This window comes from Sinocyclocheilus anshuiensis, unplaced genomic scaffold (assembly GCF_001515605.1).
Source record: "Sinocyclocheilus anshuiensis isolate Anshui unplaced genomic scaffold, SAMN03320099.WGS_v1.1 scaffold711, whole genome shotgun sequence".
Lineage (NCBI taxonomy): Eukaryota > Metazoa > Chordata > Actinopteri > Cypriniformes > Cyprinidae > Sinocyclocheilus > Sinocyclocheilus anshuiensis.
The window spans coordinates 105,242-113,682 of NW_015552595.1; the positions used below are offsets into that span (position 1 = coordinate 105,242).

The window sequence follows — 8,441 nt, forward strand, 5'->3', positions numbered from 1 at the left end:
GAGAGAGAGTGTGTGTGTGAGAGAGAGAGAGAGAGAGTGTGTGAACAGGACATTTTTTTAATGTAACTGAAGTATTTTTCAGTATTTTTTAAACTTTTTCGCATTTGGCTCCCAAACTCTGGAATAGCCTTCCTGATAACTTTTTTTTTTTAAATTTGTTTCTCTGTTTCTGCTGGGATTGACATCCCGTGGTAACTAGGATTTACACAAGCTTCAGTCTGGATCCAGAACACCTGAGAAGAGATGATGCCAACCCCTCAGAGGACCTCAGATGATGCCAACCCTGAAACAACATACAGAACTACCACATTTTGCTATAAGTTTGATTGCATCATATAATAATTGCTGTTAATAGTGTTCATCGTCTGTTTTATTACGTCTTAAATTGATTTTTCCGTACATTTCTGCCATATGTACATTAACTGACAGTCACCACTGATAAACTACCACTAAATATTGTAGAAACTTAATTTTCTGTAAAGTTGCTTTGCAACGATTTGTATCGTGAAGAGCGCTGTACAAATAAACTTGACTATTCAGTTGGTATTCTTTGTAATAAATTAATCATATTTAAGGAGTCTGCCGCGTTACTTGATCTGTTTTAAATATTGATTCAGTCTTAGTGAGTTAATGGCTTTGAAACAATAAAAGTGTTTGTTTTAATCACAACGGTTAAATGCATCAGTGTCTGCATATATACAGCAGGATCATGAAAACATCTTTGGGTCATGATTTTAACTTGAAAACCTGTTCGTCACTTAACTTTATACTTGTGTACAATAATTTCTTCTGTTTTCGTATTAATTAAAAGTAAATAACATTAATATTAAACTATAAATTCGTTTAGCTCATACATTTAATCGGGTCTAAATGTCAAACACGCAATAAAACCACGGAGCACTTTATTTCTAAAAACATTTAAATATTTCACAGGTCTCACACACGGACAAACCCGTTCTCGGTACAGTAACCGCATGCCAGACGAGTTGTTCATTCCGTGTTTACATCACGAGATTCACGCAAAGCATGACGGGCAATGTAGTTCCGTGAGGCACTCCAACACAGGCTGACATGAGCACGCGCTTGTTTATGGACTACATTTCCCACAAGTCTTCGCGCAAAGTTTGCCGGTCGACGCACTGGCGTTCGCGACGCCCGGCAGTTAATGTAGTTCTTTGCGCGGCTCGCGCTGTAGACTGACTGGCCGCACGAACTACATTACCCAGCATCCCGCGCGCCGCTGGTAAACAGAGCTGCCAAACAACATCGACGCCATTTCGACAGCAGCCTTAAAATGGCAGTAAAATGCAGCGCGAGGATCGTTCCTCACTGAATAAGAAGCGACGCGCGCTTCTCACGCTCGCGAACACAGACGGACTTTAGAAGACGTCACGCGGCGACGCGATGGATATCAGCACCGCGGTGTTTAACGCGGCGAGGGACGGAAAACTGAAGCTCATCCAGAAGCTGCTGAGCAACAAAAGTCCGGAGGAGCTGGAGGCGCTGGCGGAGGAGAAGACGCAGGGAGGCACGCCGCTGCTGATCGCCTCGCGCTACGGACACCTGGAGGTGGTGGAGTACCTGCTGGAGCACTGCAGGGCCAGCGTGGAGCTCGGCGGATCCGTCAACTTCGACGGCGAGACGATCAGAACAACACGCCGCTGCACATCGCCGCCGCTAACGGCTGTCCGGAGATCATGGCAGCGCTGATCCGGGCCGGAGCGCACTTCGACGCCACGAACGCACAGCACAAGACGGCCTACGAGCTGCTGGACGAGCAGAGCAGCGGGCGACACGCGCTACACCCGCTCAACTACGTCACGCTGCAGTGTCTGGCGGCCCGCGCCATCGAGAGACACAGGCTGCCCTACAGAGGGCTGATCTCAGAGCAGATGGAGGCCTTCATCGAGCTGCACTGACCGCTTCACCTCCAGACTCAAGCCAAGCAATAATCCGGGCTCCTCGTGAGAGCGAGCGGCGCTCCTGAAGGGCTGTGCTGTGATCTCCTCGCTCTTCTGTCCCTTCTTCCTTTGTGTGCAGCAAATATCGCCTCTTTCTGTTCTTCTCCTTCGTCGACAGGTTGCTGGCTTGTTTCAGGGCTTTATTAGACGTCATGAACTTAATCGCAGACCTGATCAGAGCACTCGTGTCCGACGCTGAACTGAAATGCAACAGAAGTTTTAACCCTCTCTTATGAAATATCATAACATGCTGTTCAGTTCTGTATTACTCGTTCTCGTTTATGATGCTGAAGGACTCATGGTGCCAAACGCTAGCCTTGATCATCTTTCTCACGCTGTGGCTGTGAATGTGTGCGGCGGTGTTTTTACTGAACGACTGGCTCTTTGGGGATTGACTGTAATATATATATAATGTGGCACTTTATCCCCCGTATGAGAACAGCCTTACATTGATATCTATGCAGTTTATGAACTGAGGGGGATTTGGAGTGACAGATTTGGCAACCCGGGCTGTTTTTGTGTTTTTTCTTCTTTGCAGGGGTTACGTGAAAAGCTTCATATGCATTGAAGTCTTATTCTAATTGCCTTTAAGTTTATTGTTCTGGGTAAGATTTGATGCTGGAATGATTTTTGAGATATTTTTCTGTTGTCTGGTCTGTCATTGTAAACACACTCAGTGAAAGCACTTTGAAAACCTTAACACTTTGTTTAACCTCTAAATCCAGAGAAACTACAGCTGATTTGGTTAATTTAAGACATGTACGGTGATGCCTGAATAAAACTCAAGTGTCCATCTGTCTGGTGTTTGCTGGTCTCAGTAACGACTGACTGAATCTGAATCCATTGATTGTGGACTTTATTTGCAGGTGGGGATGATCGCAGATGTGCATCACTGAACCGGTTTCTCCTTTAGACAGCTTCATACTTTAACATGCTTCAGATAGCTTTAGTATATATCTCGGGTTATTTCTGTGCTGCTGCTTCACATGTGCCGTAAATGTCTGCGTGTTTATTATAATTTGGGTATCTGGTGTAGGTCTTGTGATTTTCATGTTACGGTGATCTACAGTTGATGTGGTTGTGTGCATTTGTCTCATGAAAACACCTTCATAAGAAACACATTTCACCCCAAAACCAAGAAACTAAAGAAAGTGGAATTTAAGAAATATTTCTGCTGTTATTGTGACGATCACAGCTCATCATCTCCTGTATCTACAGCAAAAACATTCTTTCAATTGCAAATTACATTTGTCAAGTATAATTGGAAGTATACGTCATGCTAGCGTTTGTTGATTTTAATTTTAAAAATGAGCTGAACAGGAGGATTGTCATGACTGCATTACAGTGCTAAGGCTGATCATAAATCGTGAATGGGGTGAAATATGAAGCATGGTGTTTCTTTCTCACGGCTGAGACACCGGATCAGAGGTTAGTGTCTCATCGGGACGCTGTTGAACGAGTGTTTAATGGCTGATTTGAGCAGCAGTGAAATCGTTCTGGATGTGTTTATTCTCTGCTTGTTGACAGAATCGTGTCAAATGTACACATGCAGTGTTTCGGTCACATGTCACCAGTTTAACCCTACTGTATTTAATAATCTGTGCTTTATTCACAAGAACATCATGTATTTTCCGTCTTGTATTGCGTGTGTGCTCTCTTCTCCTGCAGAGCTGGATGTGGAGTCATATACGACAGAAACCTGATCTTCAGGCGAGCAGATATAAATAGCGTGTCCTGATCATCCGTGTGGCCTGTGTTTAGGGTCCTGAGGTGCGTGTAATCAAACCCTTGGCTCTCGGGTCAGAGATCCTCTCGTCTGTTCAAACACATACACACTTCAGCATCACATCAGAACAGATGAATGCTAATGGCTTGATTGACATTAAATTAAATGCTCTGTATGGTTTCATATGCTCGTGCCATTAATAAATGCGCTGCTGTGCAACAGAGGGATGCTGAAAGATGCTGATGTTGGAAAGAACTGAAACGTGAGCTATTCTCACGCTTGTTTTGTGTTACTCAAAGCTCTTAATGTTAAGCATGTATTCACACCCTTCAGTCAGTGTGGGTTAGATCCTCCATGAGCTCCGTCTGATGGCTTTCTCTCATTCTTTGCAGAACTGCTCGATCTCAAACTCTGATAAAGTCTCGGAGATCTGGTCTGATGTAGTCAGTGTCTGGGTGAAAACACGTCTTGTATCTTCGCAATGTCTTCAGCTGGAAGGTTGGGATGTTCCTCATGCACTGTAAAAAATGTTTTTAAAGTAAGTAAACAAAGATTATTGTACATTTGACAATAAAATACTATTTCAGTCGTTCTACTTCTTGCCATTTCATTGTAATTATTTGTGCAATTTGCTGGAAATCTCAAGAAATGTACTAGCAAGTTCAGTATTTATATATTCAGTATACGATTGTGACTAACCATAAAACACACTTTTCCATCAAAATTTCAAAAAATAATAATTATTTCAAGGGGTTACTAATGACACATAATTGAGATAAATTTTGAATTAAGTATTTAATATAAATATGAATACTCATAAATCCTGAAGTGATCTCCAGTTAACTATTTATGTGAAGTGGTTAGGGTTAGAGATGACTGGTTAGTGCCCAGCTGTCTCAATGCCAGCAGCTGAGTCTTTAGCCATTTACTACAAACATCTAAAGACACGTCTTTCTCGCCAGCACCTCGACAATTAATACAAGCACTTATCTATTCTGTTCTGTTCTGTTCACTCTTATTTAAAAATTAAAAAACTAAAAATCCTTGCTGTGTGTACTGTGCTAGACTAACTGAGACTAGTCACATCACTTGTATGCTGTCGCTCTCTTGTAAGTCTCTTTGGATAAAAGCGTCTGCTAAATGATTAGAAGTAAATGTAAATGTACATCACCTACAGCTGCATTATAGTCTGATCTGGAGCGTGGGCGCTGGAGGGCGCGAGACTCCCGGAGACCCGTCCCGACACTAAACCCTCGGAGACAACGTTTTTCCAACATAAAACATAACGTCATGCACCAGAACACAGAGGAAAACTATATTTTTAAAAGTTTTGTTTGGAGTATGTTTTACAGGACAATACAAGTTCAGTCTTTCTTCAAATTTTCATGTTCAGTTAAATGTGTTTCTGAGTGAAAACTTTCATTACATTTATTTCCATGTTTTAAACTTTTTGAGCAGGCAATGTGTTGAAATACATTATCGGGCTGGTGTTTGTCAGTTGTTCACCTGATTAAGCTATAAATGTAACGAATCAGGCACGTGCTCACATGGACATCAAAGTGCCCTTTTTTCTGGGGAGTGTTGTTGTTTTTTTGGTTTGTTTTAAATAAATGAATACATCTATATATGTGCGCGTGTGTGTCACAGCTTTCCCTGTCAAACAAATAAAACATCTGAATATCAGCTGGGGTCGGGAATGTTGAGGCTTTCTCCCTCCGTGTCTCGCGCTGCTCAGCAGTAGCAGCACTGATCGGCGCATGCGCAGCACAGAAGTGAAGCCCTCCTCTCTTCCCAGCTGTGGAGGTGAGTGTTGATGAACAACTGACTGAGCTACCTGTGCCTCGAATTTACAGCTAATTATCCAAAGACAAAAGGCAATTATAGTTCATTTGTCTTGCTAACATCCATGACTCATGAGAGAGTTACTGTGTATGTTAGTAGGTTAGAGCAGTGCAGGTTCTTTCACTGCATGATTCAGTTTATTCAAATGCATTTAGAATGATCACAAAATTCAACATATGGGGGCAGAAATTTATATATTTATATCATTTCATATAGTTAATCAGTATCACGCGAAGACTGACGTTTTTTCCACCAAAAAGCAGCATGATTACAAATGTGATATTGATTTTAGTATTAAGACACTTAAGAACAAGAAATTAGTATTAAGACACTTACGTTTTGACACAATATTGACTGTTTTTGCTCTATTTCGCCAACAAATATAATTTCAATTTGCGTCTATGAGCAACAGGACGGTGTTTGGTTCCTGAATGAATCAACCGTTTAAATGATTCGGTTCAGTCGCAGTGACTCACTTATTAACAGTGACTTGCTGCCACCTACTGGCGGTTTTAATTTCACATTTAAAGTATCTTTGCATTTTCTTAAATAATTTCAAATATCAGTATTCAACGTTTTATGTTTAAAATATCGAAACAGTATTAATGCATGTGTAACTGCAGGTTAAATACATTCATGTCCTGCATTAAACAGTGTGTAAATGCATCTAAACGCCTCTTCAGACGCAGCTTCTGTGTTTCCTCTGCACTGCAAAGATTCAGTTTGTCAATACTGATTTATTTTGCTTGGTAACAGCCCAAATGATTATTATTCTAATTGACTGATTCAATTTAAGAGTTTAACTGAAAAGATGATGATGCACACTTTTAGAAAAATGGCTTTATAAAGGTAAAAATGCCCATAAAAGGTAAAAATCGATTTAAACTTATTGGGAAAGATTCATTTCTATCACTGCTGTGAACTGACCAGCACACAGAATATGAAGAATATCAAACACTTTAGGAGTCAGCTGTCCACGGCAGTCCTTAAGATATCAGCACAATAACACACTCAGCACAATATCATCTAATTATTGTTATCGATCAAATCCCGGAAAATATTGAGATATATACAATATTGCACATCTCTAATATATTTAACGTTTTGTTTAGAAAAAAATGTAAATAAATATAAATGCCCTTTTTTCCACTTCAGCCCCTGCCCCTCAAAATGTCTGTGCATGTCCCTGTATTTCTACATTGTGCAGTATATACCAAAGAAAGAGAGGAGTTAAGAAACTGAGAAACATAAGAGTAATTAATTTCACTATATCAAATCTTTTAAATTGTGCCTCAGGACAGACAAGTATTGTGAGAGAAATTCTTAGTTATCTGAAGATAACAGGATTAGAAAGTAGAATTTAAATTTCATATTAATACTACTTTTTTCCTTTTTTCCTTCCTTTCTCCCTCTTTTGCCTCTTTCCCGTTAATGCTTCACACTCCAGTCCAGTTGGTGGCGGTAATACACCATAAGTTGACTTGTCTACCGCCATTAAATCGTACAAGAAGAAGAAGAAGAAGAAGCTGCACACCCCGGTGCAGTAGGTGGCGGTATGCACCGGAACAAGCTGGTTGTGACCCGCCATTAAAACCAGAGAGAGAGAGAGAGAGAGAGAGAGAGAGAGAGAGAGAGAGAGAGAGAGAGCCTCAAAATGTCTGCATGTCCCTGTTACGAAGTATTGTTCTTCAGGAGGTGATCAACACTCATTTCAACTAAATCTGTCGCTTCATTGTTTCTGGAGGAGCCGGACTGTGAATCTCTGAGAGGAAGAGGAGGAGGAGGAGGAGGAGGAGGAGAGCGTCGATGACATCAACGAGCGCAAGAGTCTCCGGAGGCTTCTGGAAATGGAGGATTCTGCCTGATCACGGAACATGATGCTCGAGTCTCCCGAACGACTTCAGCCGCAGCTTCGCGCAGGTAAACGGGGCTTTTCTTCTGCATATGCTTGAGATCTGATTATATCTCCAGTGTTATATAGAAACGGGTTACACGTCCGTCCGGAGGATCCACCTGCTGGGCGGCTGTGTGTGCGTCCGAGCTGTTATTTATTAGTCAACAGATGATTTATGCGAGGGTTTATTGAAGTGTTTCTCTGCTCGTTGTTCGAGCGGATCTTGCGCCTTTGTTCGGGTTTGGCTCTCGATCCTCGGACTCTCTTTCTCTCCGGATTCACATTCAAACCCTCGACCCTGCATCTGAAGCACTGAGCGCATCCGGGTGGAAACGCTGTCGGAAGGCGAGAATGGGAGCGAAGTGTGTTTTCTGGGCGTTGAGTGACCTGTGTGCGGTGATAATAGCTGATAACAGCGAAATATGAAGGAAAATTACTGAGCAGTTTCACTGGGACTCCAGCTAACAAAGACAATCTGCGCACAAACACACATTCTACACGACTGCCTTCATTCTGATGCAACACCTGCGTTTATTATGCTCTGGTAACGTTACAAATAACAGATATCACCAGCAGAAAGAATATCATTTCTGCAATAGTTTAACCCCAGCAGCGCATGTTTTTATAAGCACACAGACAGAACCTGCTCTTCAATTCAGTTTAATGAGCCGGTGAAAAAACTTTAATTGTAAATTACATATATATACTGTATATATACAGTATATATATATTGTTTTTGCAATATATATAGGCCTATATGTATTTTACAATTACAATACAGCACAGTAATGTATGAGTGGTTGCCAGGTGTTGCTAAGGTATAGTTTCATATGTATAATTGCACAGTTTTTTTATTCACCTCTCTGTTTGATTCTTATTCTGTGTTTGTTACACACACACACACAAACAAACACACACACACACTCTCTCTCTCACACACACGCACACACAAACACTCACACAAACACTCACACAAACACACACACACACATACACACACACACACACACACTCTCTC

At 41.5% G+C, this 8,441-nt stretch overlaps 1 long non-coding RNA gene across 1 annotated transcript in view; it reads left to right on the forward strand.

Moving 5' to 3' along the window:
* The first annotated feature begins 7,233 nt into the window (after positions 1-7,233).
* The window catches only part of LOC107665632 (uncharacterized), a 17,836-nt gene continuing 16,628 nt past the window's right edge, over positions 7,234-8,441 (forward strand). The window contains exon 1 of the long non-coding RNA XR_001631575.1: positions 7,234-7,449. This is a non-coding gene — a long non-coding RNA (uncharacterized LOC107665632). The remainder of the gene's footprint in view (positions 7,450-8,441) is intronic.